Below are 11,758 nucleotides of genomic sequence, written 5' to 3'. Positions count from 1 at the left end.
AGGAAAACTACTCTTGTACCTTTGTCTCCAAAAGATGTATATGTTGATCAATGTAAACTTGAAACGAAAAGGCAAGAGGTCGATGCAAAAGCAAAAGAAATGAAAGAAAAATAATTGAGAGAAAAAAAGAGTTTGAGTGAAAAGCAAGAGAGTAGCAATCGACCTAGTGAGAAAAATGAGAGAAAAGCTAAATGTGTGAGCTTGTGTGCTAGAATGGGTGAGGTTAGGAATGCTTTGATTGCAAAACGAAATATCCTTGTACTTATGTACAAAGGATCTTGTTTCCTTACTAACGAGCTTAACCCTTCTTTGCCTAGTGTTTTTGTTGCCCTTTTGCAGGAATTTAAGGAATTATTTCCCGAGGAGATGCCAAGTGGATTGCCACCACTTAGCGGGATCGAGCACAAGATTGACTTCATTCCGAGAGCAACCATTCCAAACCGTCCGGCGTATAGGACTAATCCTAGCGAGGCCGAAGAGATACAAAGGCAAGTGAATGACCTCCTTGCCAAAGCGTATGTATGCGAGAGTTTGAGTGCATGTTCTGTTCCGGTTATTCTTGTACCTAAGAAAGATGGGTCATGGTGTATGTGTGTTGATTGTAGGGCTATAAACAAGATAACTATTAAGTATAGGCATCCAATTCCTAGATTAGATGATATGCTTGATGAGTTGCATGGATGTAGTCTTTTTACTAAGATTGATTTGAAATCGGGTTATCATCAAATTCGCATGCATATTGGGGATGAATGGAAAACTGCTTTCAAAACTAAGTATGGTCTTTATGAATGGTTAGTTATGCCTTTTGGATTGACTAATGCACCTAGTACATTCATGAGGTTAATGAATCATGTCTTGCGTGAATACTTAGGGAAGTTTGTGGTTGTATATTTTGATGATATTCTTGTTTATTCTAAGTCATTAAATGATCATGTTGAGCATGTACGTTCTGTTTTGACTACTTTAAAAAAGGAGTGTTTGTATGCAAACTTAACGAAATGTAGCTTTTGTATGGAAAAAGTTAACTTTCTTGGTTTTGTAGTTTCATCTAAAGGTGTTGAGGTTGATGAGGAAAAGGTAAAGGCTATAAGGGATTGGCCTACACCTAAAAGTGTAAGTGAGGTAAGAAATTTTCATGGACTTGCGGGTTTCTATCCTAGGTTCATAAAAGACTTTAGTACAATTGCTTCACCTTTGAATGAACTTGTTAAGAAAAATGTTACTTTTGTGTGGGGAGAGGACCAAGAACGTGCTTTTACCACTTTGAAAGAAAAATTGAGTTCCGCTCCACTACTTGCATTACCTAATTTTGACTTAACTTTTGAAATTGAATGTGATGCTAGTGGGGTAGGTATAGGTGTTGTTTTAATGCAAAATCAAAGACCTTTAATGTTCTTTAGTGAGAAGTTGGATGGTGCTTCTTTGAAGTATCCCACTTATGACAAAGAACTTTATGCTTTGGTGCGTGCATTACAAACATGGCAACATTATCTTTGGCCTAAAGAGTTTGTTATCCATACTGATCATGAAAGTTTAAAACACTTGAGAGGTCAAGATAAGCTCAATCGTCGCCATGCTAAGTGGGTGGAGTTCATTAAGACATTTCCTTATGTCATTAAGTATAAACAAGGTAAAGCTAATGTAGTTGCTGATGCTTTGTCTCGAAGGTATGCTCTTTTTAACACTTTGAATGCTAAACTACTTGGATTTGAGCATATTAAAACCTTGTACCATGATGATGCTTCTTTTGGTTCTATTTTTGATTCTCTTGAAAATGGTACTGTTTTGGATGGGTACAATTTGTTTTTCTTTTTAAGAAAGGTAAGTTGTGCATTCTAAATTGCTCTATTCGTGAATTGCTTGTTAAAGAAGCTCATGGAGGAGGATTAATGGGGCATTTTGGAGTAGCAAAAACATGTGACATGCTTTCTGAACATTTTTAGTGGCCTAGGATGAGACATGACGTTCATAAAGTTTGTGAGCATTGCATTTCACGTAGGCAAGCTAAATCTAAACTTAAACCGCATGGCTTATATTCTCCTTTGTCCGTTCCAATTGCTCCTTGGTTGGATATATCAATAGACTTTGTCTTAGGTTTACCAAGGACTAGGAAAGGTAGAGATATTATATTTGTGGTTGTTGATAGATTTAGTAAAATGGCTCATTAATTTCAGCTCCTTTAAATGAACTTCTAATGAAACGCCTCCCTTAAGCTCTACTTGGAAGATATTGCCTTAAAAAGTTTCATCTCTCTCTTGATCATCCCTAGCCGAGTTCACCAAGTATTGAACATGAGAAAGTAAAGCTTGTTGTAGCTTATTGACTCTTGATCTCGTTATGAGTCCTTGAGGCATGACAATGGTGCTTCCTTGGTTCACATCACTGACCCTAACCCACGAAATGAAAGAAGAAAGAGAGATGGGAGTTTGTGGGAGAGAAGGAAGAAGCCCAACGGAAGAAAATGGGAGAAAGATTTGCCGATAAAATGAAAGTGAAGAAACCAGCGGCTGAGGAAGATAAGGACAAGAAGAGGTAAAAAACAGAGGAATCCAAAGATCAACCACCTCAGCCGCCGTCGGAGATTGTGCTCAAAGTTTACATGACTGGAAAGTCCGCCGCTGCCTCAGAGGCTTTGAAGATAATTTAATCACCCATTTTGATAAACAAAAGAAAATGAGTGGATTGCAATGTATTTATTTAACACTACATTACAAATAGAATACAAATTCAACTCATCCCCTTTCTTTTCAATCCCCTCTTTTTTTCTTCTCTCACTAAACGGGCCCAAAAAGAAGAGAGACAGATGGGAGCACAAAAATCCTTTGATTCTTTTTTTTTTTCAAATTTTTCCCATGTTGGGCTTCTTCCTCCTCCCCCACAAACCCCATCTCTCTCTTTTTTCTTTTTCAATTTGTTGCTTATTTAATGGTGGTTTAACGGTAGGAAACAAAATAAACCATTTGTAAAAGTATACGGATTAAAATAAAGATTTTTAAAGTATAGGACCAAAAGAGTATTTTGACCTAAAATTTAAAAAGAAAAATTAAGTGTCATTTGGACAATTTGAACGTAGTTAGTAGGTAAGTCATTTTCAAGTTATATTTAAATGCCATATATATATATTTCTATAATATTTAAATGTCATACTTTTTTGTTGAGTACTTTAATGTCAGAGTTGATGGTAGAAAACATGCAAAATATTGATTTGAAAATTGATTTATCATAACGATGCAACAGTTGACTGTACTTTCTCAATTGCCACAAATGCTGTCAATAATGAAAATCCACTAAAATTAGCGATCCAAACCTTATCTTATTTCCCATCAATGGATCATCCAATTTCCTTCCCAAAAGAAAAAAACAAAACAAAACAAAATTAAACACAAACGGAATCTACCACATAATTTTTGTCGGCCAAAGCATATTAAAGACACAAAATTTAAAATTCAGATGAATAGAAATCAAGAAATTTTCATTTGGGTGATGTTTAACAAAATTGTAGGACTGAAATTAACGTGTAGAACTCAATTAAAACTTTTAGGGCCGTTTGACTTTTGAGAATGTAGATGTCCGGCATCTTCAGATGCCTCGAATCTCATATGTCTGGAATTTTAGATGTCCGGAATTTCAAACAACGACGTTTGTTTTGTAGGAAAATTTATAAGGATATATGACAATATTTTTGATAACCACGTTTGTTTTGTAGGATTTATTCAAGAGAATATTGTAAATTTATGTACTGTTCCAAAAATGCCCTTAACGGTCGTCATATAACTTATATGTTAAATTTAATAGTATTTGAATTCATATAAAAATTGTACTTTTATTAATTTAGGGCCCGTTTGATAACCATTTTAGTTTTTGGTTTTTGAATTTTGGTTTTTCTTGTTTTTAGTTTTTGGTTTTTGGTTTTCTGTTTTTAAAAAACAAAAACCATACATGTTTGATAACCATTTTTTGTTTTTTTATTTTTAAAAAATAAAAAACCAAAACATGTTTGGTAACCATTTTTAGTTTTTAGTTTTTAAAAAGTTAGAAAATTGAAAATACATATTAGAGAGAGAAAATTTTATGTAGAATACAGATGATCTGGGTGCGAGTGAGGATGCTCTCCCCCATTCTTGGGCTCGTGAAAATTTTTAGTCTCCGTCTCCACCTCGTTCTTGAGTCCGAGAGATGTTCTCGAGAAAAATTATCGCTTTTATAATTGTTTTTAATTATTTTTAGAATTTAAATATAAAAAAAAGTGTAATAAATATATATTAATTGTTTAAAAATGGAATCAGGGACGGGGTCGAGACATGCATTTTCTATGTTTGGGACCCAACCCTGTGGAAATTTTTGTCTCCTAATGTAGAGACATGAAAATAAAGATGTAAATAAACTTTTGGTAGATAAATTTTAGAGAGATAAATAAAAGATATTTAGAAAAAAAATACTGAAAGAAAAGTTAAAACAAAAAGAGAAAAATTTTGGAGAAAAAAATAAAGTCGAGAGGAAAAGATATGTTAAAGAAAAAAAAAGAAATTATAAAGAAAAAGAAAAATTATAGTGGAAATAAACTTAGAAATAAAAACGAGATTCATAATATAATTTTTATATAAAATAAATAAATATAAAGATAAATAAAAGTTACAGTGAAAAAAAAATTGAATGAAAAAATAAAATATAAATTTTAGAAGAAAAAATAGATTACGAAGAGACAGAAAATTTAGAAAATATGAAACTTTAGAGAGAAAAAATTAGGAAAAATATTAAACTTTTAGAGAGATAAATGAAACTGGTCTGTTCGAAAAAAAAATACAGGAAATGTTGGAGAGAGACAAATAACAATAACTATTCAAAATATGAAAATTTTAGATAGAGAAATTTTAAAATAAAAAAATTTGAGTGAAAAATAAATTTTTTAGAGATAAATATGAGAAAAAAAAAGTTGAGTATTAGAAGAAGAAATGAGATTTTGAAAAACAAAAATCTGTTTTTCAAAACTACTTTTTTTGAATTTCAAAATGGTTTTTGAAAAACAAAAAATAAAAAATTAAATTGGTTATCAAACAACCCTGTTTTTGAAAAACTAAGAACCAAAAACTAAAAAACCAAAAACGAAATGGTTATCAAACGGGGCCTTAGTATTATATTTTTATATCAATTTTAGTTTATGTTTGGTGACTATTGGAAGAGCAAAATAAATGAAAGATTGCACCCTAGATTTGAATTAAAAACAAATTAAGATATTATACCATTGACTAATGTTTGTTTTATATCTAAATGTAGCATATAAATAAAATTATATTTAGACATTTATCATGAATTAGTGTATACATTTATTTTTAAAATAAGATAAAATAAATGAGAAATAAATATTATTGATGAAAAAATATTATAGAACAAAAACGATGAGGGACAAAAATTGTCAAAAGAATATGTCCTCAACACGGGAATCTTAGAAACCCATGTTACAACAGGGCATCTAAAATTGCTCAAATGCCTTCTGTATAGGCATTCTAGGATGCTTGGGGATCTAAGAATGCTCGGGAATCCAACATTCCTATCAAAAAAATACGGGCATCTGGATGACCATCCCATGGGAATCTGAGATTCCCATTAAACAAACGGCCCCTTATAATCAATCTTAAGGTATAATTTCATTTATCTCCTATAACCTCATCAATTTCATTCTCATTGTTTATGTATTCTCTCTCATCTCCTAGCAACACCCATACGTTTTTAGTTAATTGTTTTACACTTTTATTATGTCTTTTATTTATTTATACTATTAATAGTTTTACCTCATCAATTTTGAAAGATCTAATTTGCTTGTTAAAATATTATTCAATCTATAAAATCGCAAATTTTTTTATCTTAGAAATTAAAAGCAATTAAGCACATGCAATTGTAGTGTAATTAAAAGGCAATATAGTAAAGAGAGACGACACAAAGACGTTTTTAACATGGTTTGGTTTCTCAACCTACTTCACAAGACCACGCTTGAAGAATAAGATTAACAATTAAAAGTTAGTATAATTTACAATCAATATTGACTTATGCATAAAAGAACTCTCTTTTTAAATCATGCCGCAGTATTTGATCGACTTCTCATTCGATTAAATCTTTTCAAGCAGAAGCTCCCCTTGTGTTGCAGACCAGTGCTTGAACTCCCTTCAATGGTAGATGCATCTTCTCTCAAGACTGGATAGAAATCTCACAAAAGAAAAACAACTCACAAAATTGCACTTATCGAATTATATTAAAAAGAAAATCTCTCCCAAAATATTACACCATAAACAATGTTGGAAGAAATTGAGAAAACAAACAAACTTTGCACCACACTTCTTGCATGCTATGTTCCAAGACTACACAATAAATAGACAAGAATAATTTACCATCATAATCATCTTTCTCAATATTGGTATTTTCCATGTCATCTTGTCAATTCTGCTACTCGTAGAATTATCAGTAATAAAAGATGTAGTAAATGCCACATTACCGACTATAGGTTCTTCTTGATCAAAATCTTCATTGCTCCACATACTTGTTATCAAGTTGGCCTTTTTCAGTTTGAATAGGACCATAACCATCACACACTCTCTACATTGTATCCCTTTTTTATTTTCATTTTGTTTGAAAGAAATATTATTGCCAAGCTTACAATTCTTTGCCATCGTTTTCATAAATTTACTAAAATTCTTTGACAAAAAAGCAAGTTGATCATCATCAATATTAATTTCTCCATTATCACTATGAGCACAATTAAAAATAATTGTTTTCCTTTTTATCTTTCTTTCCAGTTTAGTTCAAAAGTTCTAAGAGAGCCTATCAATTCATATACCTTTATATTATCTAAATTTTTACTTTCTTGGATAGTCGTTATTTTAGGAGAAAATCTATTGGGCAGAGATCTAACAATTTTTCTAACCAATTTAGAATTTGACATTTTCTCTCCTAAAGCAAACGATGCATTAGCAATATCACATAACTTTAATTTAGTATTAAAATCATTCAAACATTCATCTTCTAACATCCTAAGGTTTTCAAACTTTGCAGTAAGCATAATTAATTTAGTGCACTTAACATCATTGTTTTCATCATAGGTTTTCTATAAGATGTCTCATGCCTCTTTTGCCGATTCACATGTTATGATGAGTTTTGATTTGATTGGCATCAGATCAATTAAAAATGACATTAAGAGCTTTGCTATTGCAATTTGATTGTTTATCTTCTTTAGGCGACCATTTTATCTCGGGATTAGTAGGGAGTGTCAATTTGATCAATATTAATTTTCATGCCCTTTCATCCATAGCTTTGATAAATGCTCTTATTTAGATCTTCCAATAAGGATAATTGTTTGATGAATGCCTTTTGAAATGATATTGATCAGATGCCCTCTCATAGCAATGGAAAAAATTTATGAAATAGATATTTTAGCACACAAAAAATTAGATCAATAAAAATTCCTAAAAATCTCACTAAAAGAAATTAGTGCACTGCTCTTATATCAATTGAAACGGTCTAATTATCTAAGTTATTTAATGACTTGTTGAAATAGTAATGATGATTAGTTAGGTTATTTAATTAGTATAAGTCAAATATGCAATTCTAATCTAAATGTTTATTTTAAAAGTAAATAATGTATTGTTAATAATGATGAAGGATAATGTGTGCTAAAAGGGTATAGATCTCTCGGTAACTGTTATACTATTTCCTTATCTCATACAAGTTTGACTAGTACAAAAAATTAAGCTAACTTATGGCATGAAAAGCTACGTCACGTGAATTATAGATCTATCTAGTGTAGGACGTGTTCGAAGATTGTCAAAGTTAGAAAACAAATATCCTAGTATTATTTGTGAATCTTGTCAGCATGAAAACAGGCCGTGAAATCTTCTCATTCTTCAATAAATCTTATTAACGCCTCAAGATTGCTAGGGTTACTGAATATGGATCTCATGAGTCCCATACAAATTGAAAGTATTGCTAGAAAAAGGTATATATTCGTGTGTGGATGATTTTTCTAGACTTACCTGGGTAGACTTTTTAAAAGAAAAATATAACGCATTTAGTGCTTTTAGAAAATTATGTTTTAGGATCCAAAATGAGGAGTACTGTAACCTAGGAAAAAATTTTCACATTAGAAGTGATCATGGATAAAGAATTTGAAAATAGTTATTATTCTGATTTTTGTGATAAATATGAGATTTCTCATGAATTTTCTGCTTTAAAAACTCCGCAACAAAATGGGGTTGAAGAAAGAGAAAGTAGGAATCTTGAAGAAATGGATAGATAAGTCCATGCGCTTGAGTTGTCGCGTATCAATTAGACTCAAATTAAAGGAATATATTTTGATGAAACATTTTCTCCTGCGACTCGTCTAGAATCCATACACGCGTTCGCTCGCTTCTGCTGCGGGATCCAATCTCTTCATTATATACTGGTTCAGTTACATTTAATAACCTCGGATGTTAATTTATTGAATTTGGGTCAATGCAATGTTAAAACAAACCTCAATAACGACTTTATTAAATAAATAAAAATTGTTTACATTCACTATTCACGAGTTTAGGGCATAAAACTCAATAGAAAATGGTGTAGGTGTTGATCCCACTCTCTGTATAAGTATAAGATATAAAGTTTACTTTATCTTACAGCTAGTCATCTTGATATATGTTATGGTATCGGAGTTTGTGCTAGGCACCAAGCCAACCTTAAAGAATCTAATTTCAATGCTGCAAAAAGAATTATAAAGTATATAAATGGGAGCATTAACAATGGACTTTGGTATTCAAAAGATTCCACTTTTTGGATTATTGATAGCACACTATGTGAGCTACATTTCACGATATTTATATTGGAATTATTTGTTAGTTTTTTTTCTTTATAACAGATTTATGCACAAAGCTATATTTTGTAGGAATGAATAATCTAGAGAAAACGAGACATAAATGGATCAACTTGATATGGACATCATAGCCTAAGCGAGTAAAGAAGACATTACAACACTTATTGCACCTCGAATACCCGAGAGAACAGCGCTGGGGTACCCGAAAAGACATCACAGCACCTATCACAAAACAGTAGAAGTCGATTTTGACCCGAGAAGGCCATGCCTAGGCGCCTCGACGCCGGTCATAGGACTACAGCACCCCGAACGCTAATTCTGCCCGTCTTTTTTCTATGCAGCCTATGACAAACACTTATGGCACCATGGCACTATAACGATTGTTTTTTTATAAATTTAGGTTTTACCGTCGTCATTGGGGACATTTGACAGACTCTTGGAAGAGAGACATGAGATAACTCAAAAATAGAAGGAAAATGAGCATCAAGGAACATAGAGAAGAGATTTTCAAGGCTCGAGATCGTAGAGATTGAGTTAGGGATGAGCAATCAACACAATAGATTTAGTTTTTTTTCCTTTTCCCTTTATTTTGTAGTTTTTCATGGAACTTTCTTTAAGACTTCATTGTTTTACATTGAATATGAGTAGCTAAGTTCCTTTGTCTTAGAGATTGATGTAGCCATTGAACTTTATGGATTGATTGTTCAATTCTCTTGATTGAATGTTTGTGAATGTTCTATTTATGTATCTTTATGCTTAATGCCTTTAATCTACTGGTCGTAGATTCATTGATTTTAGACTTAAAATCTTACGCTTCGAGTTAGAACTGGGACCTATAACTAAAGGGGTTTTAAGATCAGAAGATTTAGAAGTTCTTTAGAAGTAGTTAAAAAACTTATTCAATAAAGTTTTTACTTGTTATAGAAAAGAGAGGTTGTTTTTATTGGTTTCTTAATTAGTAAGGAGAATTAGCTTGTGCTCGGGAGAGGAATTTGAGATTTGAGAGTTCTTGGCCTATAAAATTAATAGTCCATTCATTATTCGGTAATTAGTAATTGGTTCATAGATTCAATAGGTGAAATTAAAATTCCCTATGACCTTTCTCTCCATTGATTTTATCTTTATTATTGTATGTTTAATTCCTATGATTTTACTCTCTTATTCGATTTTGATTCTCTAAATAAAATTGAGTAATTATATCTGTGGTAATTGAGTGAGCTAGAAACTCAATCCAGAGGACGATATCGGTATTCACTTACCATCTATATTAAAACTTGACTCGTACACTTGCGGTATGTAATTTTTGCTACAATTATGTGGGTTTAGTGATGCCGATGAGCTGGAAATATAGAAGATCAGAAAAGCACGAGTGGAGGTTGTTTTTACTTGGAGAATAATTTGGTGTCATAGCATAGTACAAAACAAAATTTCATTTTTATGTATCTACTACTGAAGCTGAGTACATAGCAGTAGGGAGTTGTTGTACTCAACTTCTATGGATGAAACAAATGTTAGAAGACTATGGTATTCAAATAAAAACTTTAGTAATTTGTTTTGACAATACCAGTGCTATCAATCTTTTGAAAAATCCAGTTCAGCATTTTGCACTAAACATATTGATATTCAACATCATTTCATAAGAGATTTAGTCGACAATAAGTTGATTCATTTGGATCATGTTTCATCAAGAAACAAATAGTTTATATGTTTACTAAGGCTCTGATTTTAATAGATTTGATTTTTTGAGAAAGGTGCTGGGCATTTGTTGTTGTTTTTGTAATTATTTTTCTTGTGTTTTTACTTTTGGTTCCTTATTATTATTATTATTATTATTATTTTGTTACAATCTTTATTACATTCTTTCCTAATACTATTCAATGGTTGTCACTTATTGTATTATTGTTTAGTATGACTTGCAGGTCATAATGGATGTGAAACTTGTTCTTGGTATGACACATGTCGTAGGAGTATTTATTTTGGCTTATATGTTATAGTGGGTATGACACTTGTTGTATGGTTATAATGTGCATTTTTATTCAATTGCTCATGTTCTTCAACCTCATTAACTATATTTTATTGTTGTTGTTTTTGGAAAATAAATGAAAAAATTGGAACCAGGAGCTAAATTTGTTGTGTCGTGGGCGGAACCACTACCTTGAAAGCAAAATCGGCACGACCTCGGTGCTAAATCGTTTTTTTGCCGATATGCTCCCCAAGGTTAACACAACCTCCAACTCAGTCGTACACTCGTCGGAATGGGAGTGAAATCACTCTCGTGCTCAGTTTAAGGTAGTGGAGAGAAGTGGAAAATGAAGAACAGTGTAAGAGAGAGTGGAGGTGGAGAACAGGAGAGAAGTATTGAATGAATGAGATGATTAAAATGGTAGAGAATGACCTTTATTTATATTGATGGAGTGGCCCAAAAATAGAACTTGATTTTTTTAAAATAAAAAATCCAAAAAATTTTTGGCCACCCACGTGTCCTTGAATGGCCACTTCCTTCTCTACACCTACCACTTGTATCTTGACTTCCTCAGCCAACTTTCCATCCATCCACACATTCTTGAATTTATCCAATTCAATTGTTATTCCCAACAATCCCCCACGAATGACAACATAGTAAAAAGAAGTAAGAAGAAGGATTGAATTTTTGAGAGAATGATAAAAACTTAAGCATTAATATCTTTTGATTTGAATTAATGCATAGTGAAGTAGGACAACAACCTAAATAATGAAAGTGAGTTACCGCTTGAGCTTCTAGTATTTATAGTTGAGACCCCCACAATATAGTTGAATCCTCAATTTTGATTCTGCAATAGTTATCAAGTGCTTTTAGTGGCCATGCACATACACATTGGGTCATCATGAAAGCTCTAAAAAGAGATAACAACTCTTTCATAGAAAGCGGCCTCACATTCACAA

This window comes from Momordica charantia (genome assembly GCF_013281855.1).
Source record: "Momordica charantia cultivar OHB3-1 chromosome 4 unlocalized genomic scaffold, Mcharantia_2.0 BLBB01000004.1, whole genome shotgun sequence".
NCBI classification, from domain to species: domain Eukaryota; kingdom Viridiplantae; phylum Streptophyta; class Magnoliopsida; order Cucurbitales; family Cucurbitaceae; genus Momordica; species Momordica charantia.
The sequence above is the reverse complement of the archived record's forward strand: the minus strand, read 5'-3'. Positions refer to the sequence as shown.